The sequence below is a fragment of the Anser cygnoides genome, chromosome 7, assembly GCF_040182565.1.
Source record: "Anser cygnoides isolate HZ-2024a breed goose chromosome 7, Taihu_goose_T2T_genome, whole genome shotgun sequence".
Taxonomy (NCBI): domain Eukaryota; kingdom Metazoa; phylum Chordata; class Aves; order Anseriformes; family Anatidae; genus Anser; species Anser cygnoides.
Window position 1 is genome coordinate 29,362,894 of NC_089879.1, and position 23,017 is coordinate 29,385,910.

The following is a 23,017-nucleotide window of genomic DNA, read 5'->3' on the forward strand; positions in this document are numbered from 1 at the left end:
TAATTGAATAAGATAAGATCACGTTTGTTTGAAGCAAGGAAAAAAAAACAAACAATGATCTTAATTAGGGGCAATGAGAAACTTATCTGCAATTTCTTTTGCACACATGTGCCATTGCTTCTGCAAGATTCTTATAAGTTACTGTCATGAATTGCAAGATTATGTTATCAGTATCATCAGGGATCAATTTCCTGACATTCAGATTTTCTGTTGGAAAATAGGAACTATTTTGAATGGTAAATCATAGAATCACAGAATGGTTTGGGTTGGAAGGGACCTTAAAGATCATCCAATTCTAACCCTCTGCCATGGGCAGGGACACCTCCCACTAGACCAGGTTGCCCAAAGCCCCACCCAGCCTGGCTTTGAACACCTGGGAAGTGTTCATACACAAATGGGAAGTCTTTTCCTTATTCCTATTAATGATAGTGCAAAAAGAGTAACTAAGGTGACAGAACAACCTGCAATATTAGCAGAAAAAAGACAAGACTGACCTTGCCTGAGATGGTAAATGGGAATAAATGGATGGGATAAACTGAGTTTGCAAGGAGAGATCCAGGCCAGGATGGTTAGGGCTGGGGCTGGAATCAGGACGTGGTCTCAAAATCTACGTATGAGAACAGAAACCAGGGACAAACCAAAGGTCTGGAGCTGGTCATGGAGCAGAATTCAAGCACCATTCATCAATCTGCTGTAAAGTAATTACAGAAGACTGCTGTCATATGCAGCAACCATACCTGGTGTCACCATGGCCCAGCTAAAAGGACCGCTCATCCAGCATGTGCTGGCAGGACCCAGCTGGATGAAACTCAGAGCCAAATGGGTCAGTACTGGTCAACTGAGTGGGAGAGAGTGGGGTATGTGAGTGAGGAGATAAGCTATGCATGTTGGGATGTAGAAATTTCTGAAAAGTGGATGGTCTATTTAAGTACGCTTCTAGGTAAAAATAACAAATTTATACTTCTGACTTTACTGTAACAGTTTTTTGTTCTGTTTCAGGGACAGAATGAGAGCGGCAGACTATGAAGTGATTAGAGACATGGCTTCCCAGGAACTCTTGAATGGACCAGTATACAGAAAAAACAGAAGTCCAAGGGGGTCATTGGAGGATAAAAATGAACCAACTGAGTGGTGAAAACATTGATAGGATTTGAAATTCACCTTCAGTGAGTAGATGTTCTTTTATTATTGCTGTTGTGTTATTATATAAACCAAACACTCCCTGTACTGATTTGAGATCAGCAGAAAGGTTTCCATGTTGCAACTACCATTAGCCTGGCTAAAATTTCTGTGGAAAACAAGTGCTTAAGAACATATTTAATTTGATTGGTATTTAAATAACCACAATTTAATCTCTGACTCAGGGATCTTAGACTGTAGGACAGATTACTCCTGTGAATATTTGATCTACATTTCTCAGTGCAGCTATGAAGCATTATTAGGTTGTAATCACTCACAGAGCGGTCTTTGTTATAGAGCACTATTAATTACAAATGCTGTGCAATTTGCAGGCCATCTATTCTGACTGTGATTATGATGTCACTTGCACACCTGTGTCAAGAGTATTTTCCTCTCTAACTAGGACTCATTCTTTTGACTCAGCAAGGAGCTTCTTTTGATGGTGGAAATAGCTCATTTGTTGTCTCCAAGGCTATAGAATAAGACAGAAGGGAGTGAAAACTTGGGAAACAGCCAGCAATTGAAGCAGGCGGTAAGCCCAAACTGACTGTGTGCCTATGCAACAGAGGGAGCATGTCTTGAATGTAATATGATTAAAAAAATAGGCTTAAAGCAGGCCTGTTTGCTGGTGTGCTTTTTGCACAGTGCAGTACATGTTAATTAGAGCTTTAGCGCAGCTTCTGAGCAAACATAATTTTCCCTCAAAGAGAGAGAAACAAGGAGGAGAATTTTGATGCTGGAAATAAGGTACTATGAATAAGAATCAGCAACAGTGGATTTAGTTTAAGCTGGACTGGAAATTGTTGCAGCTTTATTTTTTGTTTTTTTTTTTTTTTTTTTTTATAAAGGAAACCTATGTGTCAGCTTCGAGTAGTGACAGAGATGCTGAGAATTGGCATGTGAGGATAATGTGATAATATAGAGACACCAGGGAGTGTGTGTACACAAAAATGCATCTCAGTCAGGCAGAAAGCCATGCTGTGATTTCAGTAGAAAGCTATGAGAGGAAATCAATAACTTTCAGAAGGCCCCACAGTAAAGCAATAACATTATCTGCCCTTTCTTCATTCTGCTTCTCCCTTCCCCCTTTCCTCTCTTCATAAAGATACAGAGCTGCATGATCTCATATTTGAGTTTTGTTAACTCTGTGCCTCTGAGTACCTCAAGCAGTGAGGCAATTCAGGGAATACAAAGTGTCTCCAAACCAGACTGTAGGGATGGAGGGATAGGGACGTCACACAGGCTATTGGATTTATTGACAGGCTCTGATTGCCTTGGAGGCAGTCTGTGTAGCCTGCAGTCTCATGCACAGTGCCTCTATCACAACTGTGTTCTGGTCTTTAGAAAAACTCTTCTCACCGCATCTTAGTGCAGCCTTCACTCAGCTGTGCATTTTCTGATGTGTAGATCTACAGCGAGTCCATTTTACCATATAGGCTTCCATGCAGGGCAGGGTGATCTAGCTACATAGTCCCAGGTTATGGGCAGGCACAGACTTTGCAGAGCTTTACAGACTTAGTCTTCCAGATGTTTATTCATGTACTTGGCTGTATAAGCATTTTGGAATTGGGATCTCTTTTCTATGTAGTTGTGTGGTAGTTTAACACCAGTAGGCAGCCGTACCGCTCTTCTCGCTTCCCCTCTTCAGAAAGACAGAGGGAGAAAATATGGAAAAAAAACCTTCTGTACACCTTGGTGTTTGTGGGGTTGCTTCTCTCACATGTTCTCACCCCTCTCTCCCAGCTGCTGTAGCACAGCAGATTTTCCCTTTCTTCAGTGCACTCTCCCAGAGGCCCAACCAGCATCGCTCACGGCTCGGCTCTGGCCAGCAGCAGGTCCCTTTGGAGCTGGCTGTGATCTGGCATGGGGCAGCTGCTGGCCTCTGCTCACAGAGGCCACCCCTGCAGCTCCCCCGCTATCAAATCCTTGCCACGTAAACCCAGTACATATTGTAGAAAGGTAATGTCAGCAATCCAGTGACATTAAGTAATAATTCACTTGGTTTCATTTGCTAGCTATTGGCACTGAGAAACTTATGCTTTTCTAGCATAGAATTAGACTGACACAGCAGTTAGGAAAAAATTCTTTTTTTTTTTTTTCTTTTTTTTTTCTGACAGTTGTGATTGCTTTTGCTCTTACCCAAGAGCTCAGTTCTATCTCTATGGAAAGTTAAGAAAACAGCCATACCCTTGGCTCATTACAAGGAAATGATTCTCATTTGATATTTTTCCATGAAGTTATTGTTTTGTCAGAGCTCAATACACCAGAGCAGGAAAGATTATTTAAAAAAAAAAAAAATATTCAGTGGAAAAACTCGGAGGAAGGAGCATTTAGCAGCATTCAGCATTTAGGAAAATCTTCTATAAACAAATACAATTTAATGACCATTTTTTCTAAGCTGTGAACTTAAAGTTCAGGCAGGCATTGGTTAGCTGGAAAACATAAGGAAAAGACTATTTGAGGTTCGTCCTCAGCTGCAATTGAGGTGCATAATATACATGAAGTACATAGAAGAAGCAGCATACTAGCAATCAAATCACTGAGTTTTCTGGGGTGCTGGGCTAGCTGGTACCTTAATTGCCTGCCAGTTGCAGTTACACCATACAGTGGGTCACTCTACCAGCTAGAGAATTACTTCAAGTACAGAAGTACCTTGACCGCAGCAAAGGCACTTGAGCTTTACAGTACCTATAGAGTGCTGGGCCTGAGTGACTAGAAATTAGTAAACAACACCACTTTCTGGTTTGTTTGTACTCTAACCAGATAGCCATTCAAGCCTCCCAAGTGCACTGAAGTGCTACCGCATCCTAGGTGGAAGACTGGAGCCTTCTGTACTAACTGATGGCTTCCTGCTTTAGCATCTAGACTTGTCATAACTTGCTGCTCTTGAGCTCCTGTAACATGAGGAAAATTACAATTTGGGAATTATTGTAGCAGGCAACATTGCACCCTAAGGATAACACAGTCCTCTTGAAGATATTTACTTTGTTCAGGCTTAAAATGGCCTGCTGTTGATGTATGCATACACTTGGGTTGTGTGACGTTGGTCACAAACGTTAATTTGCTTAGAGCTTGATTGTAATAGGCACTATGTATATATATGTTAAAAGATGGGCTCTGTTCTCAATATTTTGCAGGTTGTATGAAAGAAGATTAACAAAGGGGTAGGAGAAGAGTAGTAGGACTGGGAAGAAAAAGTTTTTGCTGGATTTTATAAACGAAAGCAATTTCTGGTTACAAAATGGAAGGAAAACTTGTTCAGAATCTCTGAGATGAAAACTCTTCTTTTACTAAGTCATATTGTGGATTGGGTCATTTTAAATGTTTTATTCAGACAACTAGAAGACTTTAGATTTTTCTTCTTTTAACATACTTAAATAGTACATTCATTTATATTTCAAGGCAAGTAATTTCAAAGCAAGGAATGTCAAGCTGAACTCTGACACTGGTGGCTTAAAAAAACAAGCATTAGCAGTCAGTGGCAGTTCTGAAATACTTAATATATTTTTTGAAATGTATCAAAGTGGATTATGCCCTTGAGGAAAAATTGTTTTTGACAATTTGTTTTTTGCCAGCTCACCCGAAATCTCTCAAGCAGATACAATCCAATTTAAAGGAAGAAAGCCTGAGACACAAAAATCAGGGGCATCAGTGAAAACTTCCCAGAACATAGCTAACTGGTGTTGGTAGGAATTGCAAAGTCCTGTACTAACTGGCTTGCCAAAGTCCCAGCTAAGTCCACAGAGAACTTAAAAGAACACCATACTTCATTAGGTGGGCACAACACTTCATTAATACTTAAAAGGAAGGTGCGTCTCTTCATAAACTGTATGTTGAAACCAAAAGCCTGTTATTTATATAACGTCAGAAACCATGAAACCATCTGTGTGTTACAAGGTAATGTGCAATCTGTCTGAATACCAATGCTGTCTAAGATGCCAATGTCCTTTATTTGTAATAGTTACTTTAACAAAAGGATCAGTTGAGAAATTCACCCGTCTGTATTTTTTGATGCTGTATCCTGAATATGGATGCAGAGCCACAACACTGCCATCCTTGCTGATAGTTGATGTTGGAAAATAAAAGTCAAGATGTGCACAGGTGTTTCCAGCATCTTCCCTTGAAATACTGCCCAGTTTGACTTAACATCAAGAACAGGCCTACATATCTGCCATATCACTGCACCAAGTCAGTCACGTAGCAGTCAGAAAGAGTCATGCATGCTATCACTTGTCTTATGACAGACATGGAGGTTTCTTAGGAGGTGAAATCTTCAGTCCACTTATACCAGGTTCATTGCTTGCTTAACTTAATTGCTGAGCTGCACTGTCTTTGCTAATTTGATATTCTGTTTCTTAGAAGAGACATAGATTTCCTGTTAAAGTATTATATATTCGGCAGAAATCTCCTTTCTTCTGGACGATTCACAAATTCTTCTGTACAAAACAGTCTTTTCAAGGATGCTGTCATTTTATGCCATAACTGGCATGATTTGAATGAAATGTGTTTTAGAATTAAAAATAATAATAATAATTACTGGTTACTCCATGCTTTATTGCCTTGAAGAAGCAGAAAATTCCATCCAGAAACGTGCAACCAACAGAAAATAGGTTTATGATATTTGCCAGTTTGCCTACAAAGTTTTGATTATACTTTGAATCACTCTCTGATCTCAGATGTACAAATGTGCTGTTAAATATGGAGGGCTTTTAGCCATAGAAAAGTGATAGAAGTCCTATAACTGAGTTTATACTGAAATGTTCCACTTGACACTGAATTTGCATTATCATGGTGAAAAATGTTACTTAGAAATCTACAAGGCAAAGGCAAATCATTTAACTGTAAGCAATTTACCAAAGGTCATTTCAGCATCTGACTGCAGGAAATTTCAGCCACTTACTCACAAACTAGAGTAGACCTCTTAAAGCTTATAAATATAGTGAGGTAGGGCAGACCTCTCTCCCTCAGAGTTCAGTGATGCAGTGTTTAATCTATGCTTTGCAAAAGTTGTTTTCCTTTCTTTTTAAATTGCAGTATAATCTACTTGTAATGAGCTTCGTTTTAGGACAAGTAGTCAAAAACAATAAACAGAGTAGTTTACATTAGGAAAATGCTGTATAGTTGAAAAGACCTGTCGAGCTGGTATTTTCAAAGAAATTTATTTTTTCAAACATTTTTTTTTGATGATAACTATGCTATGACTTTCTTGTTTCTGTGATTTCCTTTTTTGTTCTGAAATATTTGAGTTTGATTCATCATACTGTAACACAGAGTGAACATTTGGATGGCAGATTTTCATATGTAGTATGTTTTTAATTATGAAGGAGAGCAATAAGATGAGTTAAGCACTTACAGAAGTTTATGTTGATACTTCTGGCTAATGGAATTCTTATTCTCAGATATTTTTGAGATGTTGAAGACAAATTTTAAAATCCTAGAATTTCTTCCAAATTAAACCAGTATGAAAAAAAGAGTTTTTATCATAGCCATTTGGTACAGCATGAAAAGATTGGAAAGACTTCCTGGTTTAGTAGTATAGAGAGTATCTGTTTCAGTCAAATCCTTTCCTGTACACACTGTGCTCAGCTCGGCATGCAGTAGCAGAGGGCAGATTTACTCAAATCAGGCAAGACTGTTGGGGGTTGTAGCCCCATCTGTTTATATTTTCTAGCAGGCTGCATGGGATGCAATGGAGGAAATGATACTAAAGCCCAGCCCATCTTCCCTGACCTCATCACCATGGCAGCTTCATCCAGTCTGAATAGAATAACCCCACCTGGATGAAGCACTTTTTTAGTGGTTGCTCCTTTTGTCTAGGACTTTGAGATCCCCTGAGCCAATATAAAGAAAAGTGGGAATAAGAATGGCAAATCCAATTGTAATTCAGTGAAGCACAAATTGCAAACATTTCCTCTCTGTTCCACTGGACTTTCTGAGAACTGTCTTGGGACTGATATATATTTATATTTATGTGTATTAAAAATATTTTCTGTGGCAGTAGCATATTCTGTCTTTAATCAAGATGAGGTTATACACATTACACTCTTTGCATACAAAATGAGAAATTCCTGTGTCCTTCCTAGTCTCATTGCTTATGTATTGCTTTCCTATATTATGGCATCAGTCACTCCATCTTTCTGTTCTAGTCCCTATTTCCTTCCGTATCTCCCTAAACAAAGTTCATCTTATTTATAAATGTACAAATTCAGAACTTAGGCTGAGGCTTTTATATGACAATATTGTGTTGTCAAGAGTAGCTTCCTAAATAAATTTTGGTTGTTACCCATGCTGCCATAGAACCATGCTTAAACATCTAGAACTGTTCACTGATAGTATTAAGGGCTTGGGTGTAAGCCCTTTTGAAGGCTCAAGGCATGCTTTTAGTTAAGGAGAAATGTGTGGGCAGATCCACCTACGAACCCTTATCTGCTTCTGCTGTGCTGTGCTTTGGTGGCTGCATTGCAGTAGTGTCTGATGTGAAAGGGCCCAAGCACCATTAAAAACATCCACCCACTAGTGTGCGCTGAGGGACTTGTGTGTATGAGACAGTGTGACCCCTCAGAGGGCATCCCATCTACCACCCTCACCAAATCCCCCATACTTACCAAGACTATTCCCTTTGGCCAACCCACTTTTTTTTTTTCCTCTACTTTTTTTTTCTTTCTCTGAAACAAGAGGTGCTTTCCCAAGCAGTTCTGCCAGAAAATTGTGCTCTTTCCAGTTTGGTAACAGCTGTCATCAGGCAAGCAGCTGAGTGATGAGGGCACTAGATGAAATAAATACCTTCTTATGGTAGCTGAGGCTGGAGGAAGCTGGTTGCTGGTAAGCCTCCTGCACCATAAAGTGTGTACATCGGAGTAGAAGCCACCTGAGTATTCACAAAACATCTGCAAATAAGATAATGATACGAAACAAAAGCATGCCTGGATCAGAGTTTTCACATATTTTGACTACTTCAGTGTAGAAGATGACCAGGAGTAGTGCAAATGTGAGTCAGTTGTAGGTGGAACTGAGGGTCAGAACCACAGATGTTTTGCTGTGACTTTGCAAAATGCTGTCTATGCTTTTGCATTGCAGGTGGCTTCTTTGTTTGTTGTTAGGCTCTGCACTTCCATGTGCAATCAACTTAAAATATTAAAATGAGTGGTTAATAAGTCATTTGAGTGTTGACTTAGCAGAATCTTTTAACTTGCCGGTTTTAACAACCTGTCATAGTGATGTTCCTGGGTCTGACACCTTGATGACAAGTAATCCTGGAAGACAGGTGTGTGATTCCAGGGACCTTGGAGCACTTAACTTTCTGCTGGTGTGTTATAAATATAGAAATTGCCAGTACTAAATAGCTCTAATGTGACATGCAGCAGAAACGAGTTCACCCTAACACACACAACTCCCGCTCGTTGACATCAGGAGATCCGCATGAGTGTAGCTGCAGGGCAAGCTACAGATCTAGGCAAAATGTGGGTTTGCCCAGGTATAGGGGCTGCCTTCTCTGTCCAGGCTGGAGCACAGAGGATAGCTGTGCGAGCAGTGCGCAGGGGTGAGCGGCTTGTCCCTGCCAACCCCTGCTGGGGAAGCATGGCCTGCGTTGCACACACCTGGCAAATGCAGAGTCAGCTTTTACCCTGCCATGCAGGGGGAGAGGAAGCCTGTGTGAATGTTGGGGTAGGGAGGGAGGAATTTGGTGTCTGGAGGTGACCAAGGGAGGAAAGAGGGGTCTGGAGGAGAAGCTGGGCTGTGGGAAACCAAAAAGATTTCTTTGTTCTGCTTGCACCTATAGACCTTTTGGAGTATCCTCCTGAGAGAGTTTACAGAGTTGCAGCCTGTTTTAGTGTATCAGAGACAGTAGCGAGGTGTCTTTCATCACGTACACAATCTGGAGAGAAAACTTGTGAAAACTGAAGAGCTTTTATACTTAGAGAGTAGATCTATCTGGACCACAGAATGAAGATATGAAGGCAACACACGTGGGACTCCTGGGCTAGAGTTAGTCTAGCCAGGGTAGGCAGTGGTTATGATGAAAGACACATCAGCGTGAGCTGTGACACATGCTAGCAACTGGAACACAAACCTTCTAGATACTAACCCCTAGCAAAAATATGAATGCAAGTAATGCCAGTGCCTTTTTCTTTATGGCATAGATGTATGAGGCAGTGTACCAAAAAGATTGCCTGCAGTTTCTATCAATTTATCTAGTAAAAAAATACTGCTGGACCTTTGCCTGGATGTATCATAAGATAAAACAATCTGCTATCATGGAAGTTGGATGCCAAAGAAACTGAACATAAAGGATACATTTTAATTAACTTCTACAGTAATTTATTGAGGAAAGTGATTTGTTGATCACTACTTCCAGTCTTTAAATAAAAATTTGTTTTGTAAGAGAGGTTCTTTTAATTCACCTGCGTTTTATTGCTTCCAGTATAGAAATTGTTGGGACAGCATTCCATGCACTCTTATGCAGACCCAATTAAGTGATTGCCAGAGTTAGTCCTACCCTTAAATTTATAGCTATCTCTGTGTGTCCTGTATGCCTTTGAATTTCCTGCTTTTGCCTGGAATAAGAAGTGTTAACACCTCTTGCTTGTGTATTTCTGGCCAAAATTAAAAGTTAAGGAATGGCATGTGTAATGAGGTATTGTATTTCATTTTAGGTCTTTTTTAGGTCTTTCTTTAGGTCTTAGACCTTTCATTTAGGTCTTTTTGCTCACTTTCTGTTGCAGCAAGGCATCTCCTAGTTCAAGTCAGGAGATGAGCTTCTCAGCTAAAACTAGAACCTCTTGATCGTTCTGCATCAGGAGTGAGAACTACGGTAGGACCAATTTTTCTCTGTCTGACCTCTTTGATTCCCCAACCCTGAAAAATTTCCAAAAATCTCTTTGTAATGCAGCTAGGGTGGGGTAAGTGTATACTTAGACAAACAGCTGGCCTTTGATTCATAATGTCATCTAGGCTTACCCAAAGCAGTCTCTGGTGTTCATGTGGTTAAACTAATTGAGAAGATTTCCCCAGTGTTTTTCTGTTCTGCCTCCTGCAGAATGACAGGACAGGGTAAGTGGCTAATACAGATGACAGATTAATAGGTTATTGAACAGGGGTTGCTGTTCCTCAGACCATTTATTTCTTATGCACTGATTCAATTAAGTTATCACTGTAAGCTTTCTTATTGATTAGTTCAGGAGTAATTTCCCAACAGATTTTAGGAGCCGGTATGTAACAGATGTTTGACATTAAAAAAAAAAAAAAGAAGTTACTCATGGAAAGTATCTGTTATACCTGTGTTTTATTCTAAATATTATATTATATGTTACATAAGTCTGGTCAGCTTGTAATAAATACAACAAATGTTTTTCCACTTCTGTCACTCTTAGCTGTGTAAGTTTGCTTAAAATCAAATCAAAGTTTGTCTCCACACAAAGTAAAGAAAGTTGACTTATTTGAGCTTGTTTTTGCTGAGCAAAGAGAAAAAAGTAAGGTTTCTTCCATTTATTCTTATCAGAAATAGGAATTGAAATAATTTTTATACTCTTCTGTGAAAAAAATCTGGATTTGGATGAATTTGAGGGGAAAAAAAAAAGCCTGCTGTGTATTAGTTAACTTATGGAAGCTGGTGGTGCTGTTGCATATGCATTTTAATAATAGGTAGCTTTGATTTTTGAGTTGCATGGGTTACCTTTTCCTGAACTTTATTTTGAATTTTTGGGTTGAGTGAACCTGCAGAGGTTTTAAAATCTGACTAGAAGCTTTTCTGAATGGTTTTCTTCTCAGCTGAAGAAAATTGTGCAACGTGATTACAAAGTCTTACTGGCAATGCATTTTGGTCAGTACAGCATGATTTTCTTCTACTTTTAAAGATTGTTTTCCAGTGGAAAAGCACTTCCTAGCTGTCTTTGAAGTTCCAAGGCTGCTAATACACAACTCAATGACGCACAGCTCATGTGAGTTAGGTTAGCTATCGGAGGCCTCCAATTTTAGCCTTCTCCCACCAGGCCCTATCAGTATCTCCAGGGGGCATGTTCAAGCTGTTTGGCACCTGTTTTGAGGTAGACGGGCTGCTTTCTATATGTTATGCTTCCTGATGTTGTTACTAGAGGCACAGATTATACTTCTGTGCAATCACTGCAAAGTAAAGGTCCATATTTACGGTTTATGTTTCCTAAAGTGAAGATGCTGAAGTATACTTTGCTTGAGTTTGCACTGTGGATGTAAAACACTAGTGTTTGCAGAAGAAATCATGAACTTAAACATATTTTTATATCTTGGCATTCTAGTGACTTGAATATTAATTACAAGCAACTCATAAATGCTATAATGAGCTTCCTAGCTGTTGGCCTGTGAACTTACAGTATCTGAGAAGCGAGATGTATTAATTTGGACCTGTCAGGAGTCGTAAAGGTTGTGCAGGCCAAATGCTGCCTTCATCAATTTTTGTGAGCAACATGCTTGCAGAAGATCTGTTTGCTAGGGTTGTAATTGAGATCAGAGCTTGGTCTTGCAGTAAAGAGTTACTTAACAATGCTGCTAGCTCCTAAACATGACACAAACTCACTTCAATGCTATGTTAACTTTGCAAGGAAATAGGAGTATTCTTAGTGCTATTTTTAAATGTACAAAGTAATTATTTTTGCCATTATAATAATTAAAAAAGGAGAAGCTTCTACTGAAAAAGCGGGAATCATTTTCAATTTTCTTTTTTCTAGGTGAGCTAGATAATCAGCAGGTGAAATGTTTCCCATGTTATTACTGCAGAGTATTGTCATGTCTTTGGGCTTTAATGCTGTAAATGCATACTGCCTGGCTAGAAAATAGATGAGGGAGAGAGTATTTGTGAACTTCGGTCATCCTAAAGGGCATTTCTGCATCTGTTGTACGCAGAGACTTTGGTGTGTATAACTAGGCAGTCTCTAGAATACCAGAGGGAGGAACTAGAATAATGGAATACGATGCTTACACTTACTAAAATTTAGTGCCATTGGATCTTTCCCTACGTTCCCTGCTCACTGGGAAGAAGCAGGGTGTCTCCACTCCCACTGCCTTTATCCTGAGGTTCCTTCCCGTGAGGTGGTTTGGATGAGGAGAAGGCTTTACCTGAAACTTCCAGCATTCACATAGCTGGTCTTTCAATAGAACCAAAATTATTAAAATGAAGAGGGAAAAATGTGAAACTAAACCATACCTCTGCAACAATCCATCCAGACTGATCCTAAGTGAAAGCTGTCATTTGATGAACTCTGAGATTCTGTGACTCCCTGTCATAAATCTTTCACGTGCATGAAAGTCCACCTATATTGAAAGTGGGGATCAGAGCAGAATCCTAATAGTTTTTGAGCTTTTGTCTTTTTTTTTTTTTTTTTAATTATGTCTTGAGAAATTGTTGTTCTTCCTGCAACATCCAAACCATTTCACCTAGGTTTGGAGAATGGCTGTGTATAGTCCAAAACAGAGGTTTTGGTGGGGGGAGCACTATTCTGCACTAGTGGAAACTGGAGAAGGTGCCATTTTGCCTTAATTTCTTCTAAATGATGTGTTGGTCCAGAGATATCACTCCCTATTCCTAGCAGTGACTTATAAAGCATGCAGTAGAAACTGAGACCCATGTCCTGTTGTAAAGGCACTGGGATTTTTAAGCACTTTTTTTTTTTTTTTTTGCCAGGGGATGGCGTGAAGAGTGGACCTGCTGCTTTCCTTTGTGAATGCTGACTCTTTATTACATCCTTCCTAACCTTCATGCCTTGTTCATGGGATCTGGCTTCTCCCTGCATTAGAAAGACGGAGAACTTTCAGTTGTTGTAAATTAATTACAAAACAACCATTAGAACAATTAATCTAACATCAGCCAAGAAATAAATCATCTCTTTGGGTTCATTCCTCAAGGACCATGTGCCATTTCAGGCATATTTGTAGCTGTTATTAACAATAATCATTATCCCACAGCTGTCAGTGGTTACAGCAGTATCTGCAACCGGGAACTTTTCATCCTTGTGACAAGATGTTGAATCTAATTAGAGGAACTTCTGATTTGGTTGTATTTATCTATTGTGAAAGGAGGTAGAGGAATGAAGAGCAGTGCGAATCCATGTGATCCTGGAATGGCAAACAGGAACTCTTCCCCTCTGGGTGTTCCAGTGGCTTTATTTTTACCTTGGGAAAGCAGCCTTGTAAAACAGGTAGGTACAGGCAAGGATGTCTCCAGTATTAGTCAGAGTCCAGTTTTGGCTTTAAGCTGATTGTTATAAGAAGTTACAATACATAAAATACTCCCCAAAATTGCCTTGTAGTGATTTCAGACTTTGTTTTTTTTGGAGTAAAACTTGCTTGGGTGTGAGAGGTGGGAAAGATGTGTCTTTATTCATAGAGAGGTTTTTGCTGGTTTTCTTCTGGTGAGCATACTTCAGGCTTTTGAGGCTTGAAGTGGGGCAATCTCTATGGAGTCCCACAACATAACACCGACAGAAATCTTCGGGCCGTTCCGTTAATACAGTTCTCTTCAACCATCACCACTTTCTTGATGATGTTCAAACAGCCTATTCACATCTGGGATCTTCAGCTGGGAGAGCAACAATAATAAAGTAGGTTAAAAGATGTTTGTTCATTTTTAGTTAGGAAGAAAAGAAAGTGGAAAGCATGAGAGAGGTTGAAGTATTATGGGTTGGCAGAAACTCAGCAGGAACCTCTGGTAGGAAGGGAAGAGGATGTGGATTGAAGAAACTAGAGCCCTGAGGGCAATCCTCTAAAAATATATTAGAACAGCACTGTCAGTGATATCCTCAGGATGCACAAGTCCTGCACTCTTAATTGAAAAGTGCCAGGGGTAAGGTGCTCACCTTGAAACTCATTATCTATCTAAAATAATTTCTTTCATTTGCTACTGCTGAGGACTTCTGTTTTAAACTGCAATAAGAATTACAGCCTGAAATACCACTTTCTTGTTGGTTGGAGAGAGAGTTCCCTCAAGGGAATGGTACAGTCCAGCTAACAAAGCCTGGTTCGCTTAGGGTATGTAGTTATAATTTTTTTAATAAGAGCTTAAAAAAGGCAGAAAGAACAACTACCATTTCTGAGAACAGATTGGTAATTGAGGCATAAAAAATTCAGTGACTTAGATATGTGCAGAATCTTACACACACACAAGGCTTTTTGAATATCATTATTGATTACTATATTTTTTTCCTGATTATTATAAAATGTGAGGAGAATTTGTGCCATAATGATGAATCTGGAATCTTGTCCTTAAAGATTAATGCAACAAGTTTTAAAACTGGAAGAAAAAACAGGACAATTTACTGGATGACAGAAAAAAACCTCTTCTCTGTCAGCTGAAAGATGAGCCCCAGGGAGGTGGTGATTCTCGAGTAATTCATATCAATCTGGTGCAGAGGAGGAGAGAAGGAGAAGTTGAAAACTGGGAGGGGCAGTAGGGTGTTACAGCTTTAAGGGTTACTTTACTTATCTCCAGGACTCACATTTAATTTGGATTTCAGTTCAGCAGTTTGCAAAATCGATGCCTCTGTTGCGATTCACCTTGAGACTCTTAGGCATATCTTCATTAATCCTGTGATTCAGGGGAAAGGCACCCATGTGTGTCTGGAGACACCCACCCATCTCACAAACAGATTATTGCTCTAATTCCTTCTGGGATCTATTTGCATAGTTATCTTAGTCATACAAAGCAGGAGCTGAGTGAGCAATGAGCGAAGTGACCTCTCTCCAGCTCTGCAGCTTCCTTACGCTGCCAGGAGTAGCAGCACTCATCTAACAGGTTGCTGTTGAGAGTGGCAAAGTAATTGGTTCAGTCAACCTGATAAATACTTCATGCTTCCTGAGCTGTGCAGTAGCAACAGGATTTAGTCTTGCCTTTTCTTCCCTTCCCTTCAGACTTGCCGGAATGCAGAGGCTGACAGAATTCTTGACAGAATGCAGTGCACGTTGAGGCAGGCTGCTCTGTGCTTGTCAGGGGGACCAGAACCTCACAGCATCCACCAGGTGCTCAGCAAGGATGAGGACTGTTGCAAACCAGTGACACTGAATAGCTTTGGTGTCTTTTGAGACCCCTGTTAGGCAACAGCCAAAAGTTGGAGCAAATGGCATGACTTGCTGCTCCTTCCATTTTTTCCTAGCTTCATTTCAGTATTTAAGTTGGAAACCCAAGATGCAATTTGTTGTGTTTTGTTTCATTTTTCCTGCTCTCTCTTGGTGTCGCTGAGTGGTGTCAGTGTCTGACTATGCAAAAGACACAGACAAAGTTCCTGACTCATTCTGGTTTGGTTGCTGCTTGATTTCACCAGCTGGAACTCTGCTCCAGACTTCATCAATCCCTAGTGCTGTCAGTCTGAGACGGAAGGGACCATGCAGCTCTTTCAGGAACATAGTAGTCATGTAATCCATCATCTGAATACCAAGCCACTGGTCTGCTGAAAAAGGTTGATTATTGGTCCAGAACCTACTAAATTCAGTGGCAGTTTCCTTCAGCTCAGCAGTCTCTGGGTCATGGTCTCCACTGTATCAGCATTTTTAGGAACAAACCGAGTCCCTGACACTGAACTACAGGTCTCAGTCCAATACATTTCTGGTACTCCAAGGTTCATTTCTCCCAACATATTAAGCTTCTTCACTGTCCTTGTGACTTATTCTTGGCAGGATGAAGTTAATCTTTAAGGCTACTTTCATGAGCACCTTCAGTGACGCTCAGTAAAGTTACCATTCAAGTCTGTTTTCTGTGATTGCTTTATACTTCAAAATCGGTCCTCAGCGTATCCTTTGAAATTTGGTTTTAGGCAGAATTTTCTAATATCCTCGCAAGCTGACAGGCAATTGTGGAAGGACCTGATTTTGTGAGATGCAGAGTTGCATCAGCTAAGTGCTGAAGAAAATTTCAGGCATTTTCTGTGCGCCTTCTAGGAACAAGTGCTCCCTGTAGTTTGGTTCTTCTGCACTTGGGTTATGTGTTTCTTCAGCTTGTATCCATGTCAAAATATTTTGTGTAGTTTATGTAGTTCTTCTGGAAAAAAAAAAAAAAGGCTTGAAATATTTAAATAAGCTTCTATGTGCTTATTTCCAAGGGCTGGACGTAATTAACTCTTGGCAGCACGTTACAGAGCTCTGCCTGCTCAGCCAAGGGTGGCTGTAGCAAGGATTGTCTTTGGGGCTTTCTGTGCTGCCCAGAGAGCCAGGGCTTGTCCACGGGGGTGACAGGCCTTAGCACTAAGCTGCTAGTGCTGCCACAGCAGAGCACTGTCTGGGGCTGAGAAACCCAATCCAAAATGAACCGCAGCCAAGCTACCCCCATGCCACTTCTTAGCTAGTAAGACTTGCCTTTTACGTTATGGTGCATATGCAAGGGATGTGCTACGTGTAACAGGACTGAACACTGACTAACAGGTATGTCTGTGTGGCAGGGTGCAGACACACATATTTTACCCGTGCTTGAAGCTGGCTGCATGCTGGTGTGGAGGCTCAGGAGTTGGTGTGGTTCAGTGTTGCATCTGAGGGTCATGAAGGAAGCAAGAACAGTGCTGTAGCCTAATCACAGTCATTATACAATGAAAATGAAAATTACAATAATCAATTTATATTTCAAATTAAAGTCACAATTTGCTTATTTTGTTAAAGAGAAAGGTTTAAGAGATTTGACCAGAAGTATTTATAGAGAATTGTACGTCTTTAGTAGAGTAATAGGAATGTGACTGACATCGTTTTCAAATTATATAGTTTACCTTGGGGCAAGCAGCATGAAAAAGGAAGCAGCAGGAAATTGGGGTAGTGAAACTTACCAATAGTCATCTTCTGTGATGGAGAACAAACACTTGCTTAGTCCTGCATATTAACTGCTTATCCTGGGTTCTTGGGGGTGGGTGGGCTGGGGAGCATCCTATCTGCAGCCTCATGATAAGCAACTGTTTCCTTGGCGAATTCATTTCTGAAAGTGAGATAATCCGATTTCAATGGAGCTGCGGACACCCACTCATCCTGCCAAGCGAGGAAAAAGCAGAGGAAAAGAAAGATTTTTCACTGCTTCCTCCTTTGTACTCTGCCATGATTCAAGGACAGATAAAAATCTTGGCCTTGTTTCTCTTCTTCTTGTTTGTGGTCCTTGATAGCTTTGCAAGCTTGTTTATTTTCACTAGAAATGACTGACTTCATTCTCCCTGGCATAATTCTTGACGGTGTATAACCGAGGCTGTGCCAACACAGAGGATTTTGGTTCTGATTCAGCAAGGAATGTAAGCAAGTATTTGATTTAAAACATATTTTAAGCCCACCTGTGTTCAGCAGAGCTCTTGAGCTATATGTGTTGAGGACTTGCAGGGCCCAAGAATGCACAAAACTTCTCATAATATCGAAGATGTATTGGCATCTGAGTGCTGAACGCCTCCAGGAGTCCATCTCTTATTTATCAGATGCCACAATTTGGCAATTTCACAATACATTTTTTAAAGTTTTTCGCCTTCACTTTAGAAGAAAAAAGGCTTGTATTTCACCGTGGCATTCTTCTCAACTCCCTTCTCTATTTTTCTCAAACTGTTGCAGTATGCTGGATCTTTAATGAATCTTTCTCTAGGTACAAATCTCTCTTATGAACTGCTTGAGCAGTATGGTGTGCAAACCACATTGCTCTTCCATCGGCTTCCTTCAGGCTCTGATCCATCACAAAATAGTCATTGAATTGTCGTATTTTCTCCTCTCCGCTGTTCCACATGCTGCTGTGCATGAATGTACACTGAGGTATGAGCGAGTCTAAGCCTTGCACAGCATGAACTTGAAAATACCCTGTGATGTGAGGAGCTCGTATGGACATGGTGCTGAAGAATGGTACAGAGGAAGGAGGCCTTTCTGGAAGGAAGACCATATACAGGCAGACAGAAGAAAATCCTTTTTTAAATGTTTGTTTTCTGGGGGACGACATGCACCTGATGGCTCAGAGGTTTGTATGGCTTCCCACACAGGCACCGTAGCAGAGAGGGCAGGAGGCAGGGTTGGCCGCTGGCTGGGCTCAGCTGCATTACTGCGAGAACAGAAGGAGCACAGGGTGGAGGAAGGCTGACAAAATATTGAGTCCTGTTCTGGGAAATGCATGTTCCGCTAAAGGAACGCATTTGAAGAAGTTCATCTCTAATACCTGGTTTAATGTGTGGTGACTTGCTGAAGAGGGGCAGTAACTGTAGCAAGACCCACCTGGGACAGTGACCTGCAGAGGTTTGCTCCTCCAGAGGCTCATTTTGCAGCGTGATAACCTCAGTGATTGGGAGGGCATTGTGCTTATGGGTGCCTCCTTGCTGTGCTGGTAGCCTTGCCAGAGCCCTTGTGACTATCATACCTGAACAACTTTATCCGTCTGATTTTAATTTTACCAGTTCTATTCTCTCGTAGACATTTTTTTTAGACTGAAAAGTAACATTTCACCCTCCCTGCAGCTGTGTACAGTAGTGTATTTACCATTAAATAACAACATCCTTAAGGCAGAGTTCACCCAAGCCTATGTGTCTGTAAAATTATATCCTGGCTTCCTCAGAACACGTCTCTGCTATGAAAAAGAAGTTACCACGGTAATATGAACCTGTGTCAGGAGCAGTGAGTGACTGTACAACAGAAAAATACATTAGTACTGGCTGCTCAGATGAGGAACTGTCTACCTTGGAGTATTATTTTCAAATCTAGAAATGCGATTTTTTAAATCTGTAATTGATGAATTATCTGTCTGGGGACTCTTTCTGGCACTGTGAGGGGGCCAGACTCCATGCTAGAAGAACAAGTCTTTCCCAACTCTAACTTCCATCATTTCAAGGCTTCACATGGATGCTTTTTTAGGTTGTGTAGCAGTGGCAGTCCAAAGGTTAAATGGCTGCCTTTTAGCTTCTGCACAGCAGTTATATGGGATTAGGTTTTCTCAGTGGGTCTCTAGGCACTCATAAATCAGAGTGCCCTTACTATGATTTCTTCCTTGTTCTGTGATCTTTCCAAGGAAGCAAGTGACCTCTTCTGAGATACTGCAGATGATGGTATTTTTCCCTGTAACAAGCCACAAAACTTTTTTGTTCTGTTCTCAGAACAGGTTCTTGTTGGAGTTGGAAAAAAAAAAATCCCAATGCTATCTCTTGAGAAAGAAAAGTGATAAATTACTGCTAATAGATATATGATAAGATCTTTGTTGCCCTCTGTGTTCTGGTGGCACATGTGTCCCTTTGATTCATTTGGCTGAACCCCTCATCCCAGCAGGATTTCTTCTTTGACTTTCCGAGTTTCCTTCTGGAAATACCAGAATTTCTTTTTGCATTTCAAAGAGTGTGTATATAGAAAGGAACGTGGCAAATGGCACTGAATAAAATGCCTGCCTTTAGCCAACAATTGGTGTGTGACTGCATGCTGGGTAGCCTGGCTGCACTTCATGAATTTTGCTCCCTGTGCAACTATTAGATTTCATACTTGGTAGCTCATAGTTATGCTTCTAAAAAGTCGTTCCTCAGTATCTTTGAGTGGGTGGTATTACAGAGGTAGTAAACTAGACTGAGTCCAGCTAGATTACAAGTGAATTTTTATGTTCAGCCCAAACCCTTCTTCTCAAATTCTTATTAATATCATGATGGTGATGTCTGTGATTTTTAGTAGGAGATTCTGAAAGAGAATATTGTCAGATACGTCTAGAAGTCAGAGCAGAGCTCAGAATTGGATTAAGTTTTGAGGACTAAAGTTTGAGCCTGAGAAAAGGCTTTAAGACTCTAGTCTCAATGGCTCCCAAGATAATGGAAGATGTAGCATTTAAAATTCAGAGACTGAGGACAACAGATCTGCAGCCTACGGGTTTGCTGCAGAGGTGGTTCTGGGGCTGGGATGCCTAGAAGTGTATGTTCTCATGCTTGACAGTTAAGGCCTGCAAGCTGGAAATCCTTTGAAGTCAATTTTTCTGAGGAAAATACATATTTGTCAAGTTTGACGTTTCACATAAATTTGCCAGTTTTGAGGACCTTCTGACAAAACGCATGCAGTAATTACTGGAAATGAATCTGGTTTGCTGCCATTAAAACTGGTGTGTTGCCCTGGATTGGGGCTCTCAAGAGCCCTGAGCAGTGGTGCTAATGATTCTTGGAGCACCAGCAGCGTCAAGCTGGTTCCCACTATCTCAGTTGCTCTGGAGCATTCAGAATCTAGGGTTGTTTTTCTAGGGAATCTGCTCCAGGACTTCCACGTCCTTGTTCCAGCACAGGGTAGATCGTGACTGTTTCCTGGTCCAGGCATTATAGCTGGAAGAGTTCCTGGATGTCTGTTCTGTTGAAGGCAGATGTGTCTGCACAAATGTGGATAGACTTGGGAAATCTGGTGAGCAGTCTGTTTCCCAAGGGACTGTCATTTTGCATTCAGTGACTAAAAGTTTACAGATTTGGGTGCTGCGAGCAGAATATAAGGCACGGGGGCCTATGATGTCAGTTCGCAAGAGGGTGATGGGAAAGCTGTCATGGGTCAGCAGGTTCCTGCGAAAATACAGGATGGGTATGACCCACCCAGAAGTCACTAAGATTGGAAAAGCGGGGACTTAAGCCAGTATTTGTCACTTGGCTGAGGAACTGCAAGGCACTTGGGCATAACATCCAAAGGTAATATACATTGCCTGGGAGTACTTTCTCCTTTAAAAGGAGAGGAAGTAGTGGATACGGTTGTAAATCATGCTGTATCTCTCCTGATTTGCAACAGCACTAGAGCACTTAACTGAAATCATGGCCAAATATCAAATGTAGTATATGACAAGTAATAGATAGCAGAATTAACAACATTTGCTGAAAAATTCATAGACCGATTCTTCTGAGATTTCTTTGTGCTACTTTAGCAGCTTGAGAAAAGAACAAAATCATATTTTTGAGTAATAAAGATTATTATTTAAAGGACAAAAATTTGCATGAAATGATTCTATAGCATAACAGCGACTTTAAAAAGAGGTCACAGCCCTCAGTCTTTGGAATTTAGCAGCTCTCAAGCTGAAAGCTCTGTTAATCCAGAGAATAAGAGAAAGCAGATCAGCTTTCCTGAGCTTTAATATAGCAAACTGCTGCCAGGCAAGTAAATTGATCTCAGAAAGGAAGGAACAACAGAATTTGGAAATACAATAAAAAATAAGATGCGATCGTAAAACATAACATAAAAGCATGTGTTTAATGCATTTTTTTATTTTTTATTTTCCATTTAGTGTTGTGATTATGCCATAGCTAACAGCAGCTATTACCCAAATCAGTGGCAGACAGGCTGAAATACTGTTTCAATTACCCTGCTCACAGCAGCTCACCCCAGCCCAGCTATAAATAACTAGCAGATCCTTCGTTGCTCTGTGGATTAAGATTAAAGATATGCAGATAATTTAAACCCTCAACACACAGTCCTCTGCTGCAGAATGTATTCTGGAGCCACTTGTTTGTGTCCCTCAAAATAGAAGCTATTGCTGGGAGACTACCATCAAATGAAGCATTAGGCAATGATGTTTCATGGCAAGATAATGGTAGACTAATCCAAGCATTTCCTCTATCTATGTATTGCTTTCTGTCTGAAAATTAGGAAATGTTTTTTCCCCTCCTGTCACTTCTTCAGGCTCCTGGAAAAATTAGCCAGTCTGTGCCTGTGTGACGTGCTGTCTCCACGGAAGGGAGCTATATTCCAGCAGCGAGGCTTGGGGGAAGCTCGTTCTTCAAAGTTCTACCACGTTTAATCTGCTTCAGTTAAGATGACAGCTAATACAAACACGAACAGAACTCCTCCATTCTTTCTCTCCCTCTATTTTTAGAGAGTTGATGTTGTACCCCTAGGACATCCAAGTGACATGAGAAGCTAAAATATGCATGGAACACCATCCCCAGCAGTTTGCTTATTGTCTGAATATCACTGCGCTTAAAATAAACTGGATTCTGAACTGTAGATGGAGAACAGGAGGAAAAACACAAGATATTTAGGGAGCTGAGTCAGCCATGAGAGAAAGCCTGTTAAAGTGTGTGCTATGAATGCATTACTTAGGGAAAGTGCTGCCTAATAGACCGAGGGAATGTAGTTGTCTTTGAGCTACCTACAGAAAACTGTGGGTAACTGCAGTGCCTACTTTGAGCAGACCAAGTCCTTTCTGAATCTTGTTCTTAGCTCTGAATTTATCTTGGAATTTATATTTATGGACAGAATCAGGCACTTAAAGCACCCGTTTCTTGCAAAACCATTGAAGGAGGATGAACACTATTTTTTTCTTTCTACTCTTCAGATTTTACTGAATACATCAATGTTAACAGCTCATATCCAGGATGCGAGACACAAGATTTTACTTTGCTTAACTTGGCAGGACCACAGTCTGCATGTGGTATGGGCTAGTAGACTATTGTAGCCATCAGATTCTGCTGAGTTTTTTGATTTTCAATGGACAACAAAATATTAACTGAGGCCAAGCAAGTAAGAGAAGTGAGAAGTAACGTGGTAGCCAACTCTTGTTGTAACAGTGAAAACTTGGCTTTCGGGCTTATTTATCTCATGCTAAGTGTCCTCGGAATTAGCTTCTTGTTCTGTTCTCCTGTATAGATGTTTCAGTCAGCACACTATGCAGTAGTTCACTGTCTTTTGTCTTCTGATTTCCTGTGATCAGGAAGTATTCTGAAACTTTATCAGGGAGGTTAGGTAACACCTTGTGGTTTAAAAGTTAGAGAATTTAATCAGGAATGTGTTTTATAGTCCCTGCAAGAAGTGAAAGACTTTGAATATCAACCTGCCATATTTTGGGTAATTTTTTCACCGTGCTATGAGCTAAGAGCAGTGAGTGGAAGACGGCCATTGGGATGAAAAAAGCTGTAAAGTACTGAGTTTGTGAACTCTGCTGTATGCGTGA

The 23,017-nt window shown here is 40.6% G+C and overlaps 2 long non-coding RNA genes across 7 annotated transcripts in view; both read left to right on the forward strand.

The window, feature by feature from the left end:
- LOC106031698 (uncharacterized) overlaps window positions 1–23,017 on the forward strand; it is a 524,145-nt gene that overhangs the window by 54,705 nt on the left and 446,423 nt on the right. For all 6 annotated transcript variants that reach the window (XR_010832897.1, XR_010832893.1, XR_010832898.1 and 3 more), the window contains one exon: window positions 1,000–1,166. This is a non-coding gene — a long non-coding RNA (uncharacterized lncRNA). The remainder of the gene's footprint in view (window positions 1–999; window positions 1,167–23,017) is intronic.
- On the forward strand, window positions 1,181–14,880 carry LOC136791275 (uncharacterized). The gene is made up of 3 exons (XR_010832905.1): window positions 1,181–1,711; window positions 9,903–9,991; window positions 12,833–14,880. It is a non-coding gene; the product is annotated as an uncharacterized lncRNA (long non-coding RNA).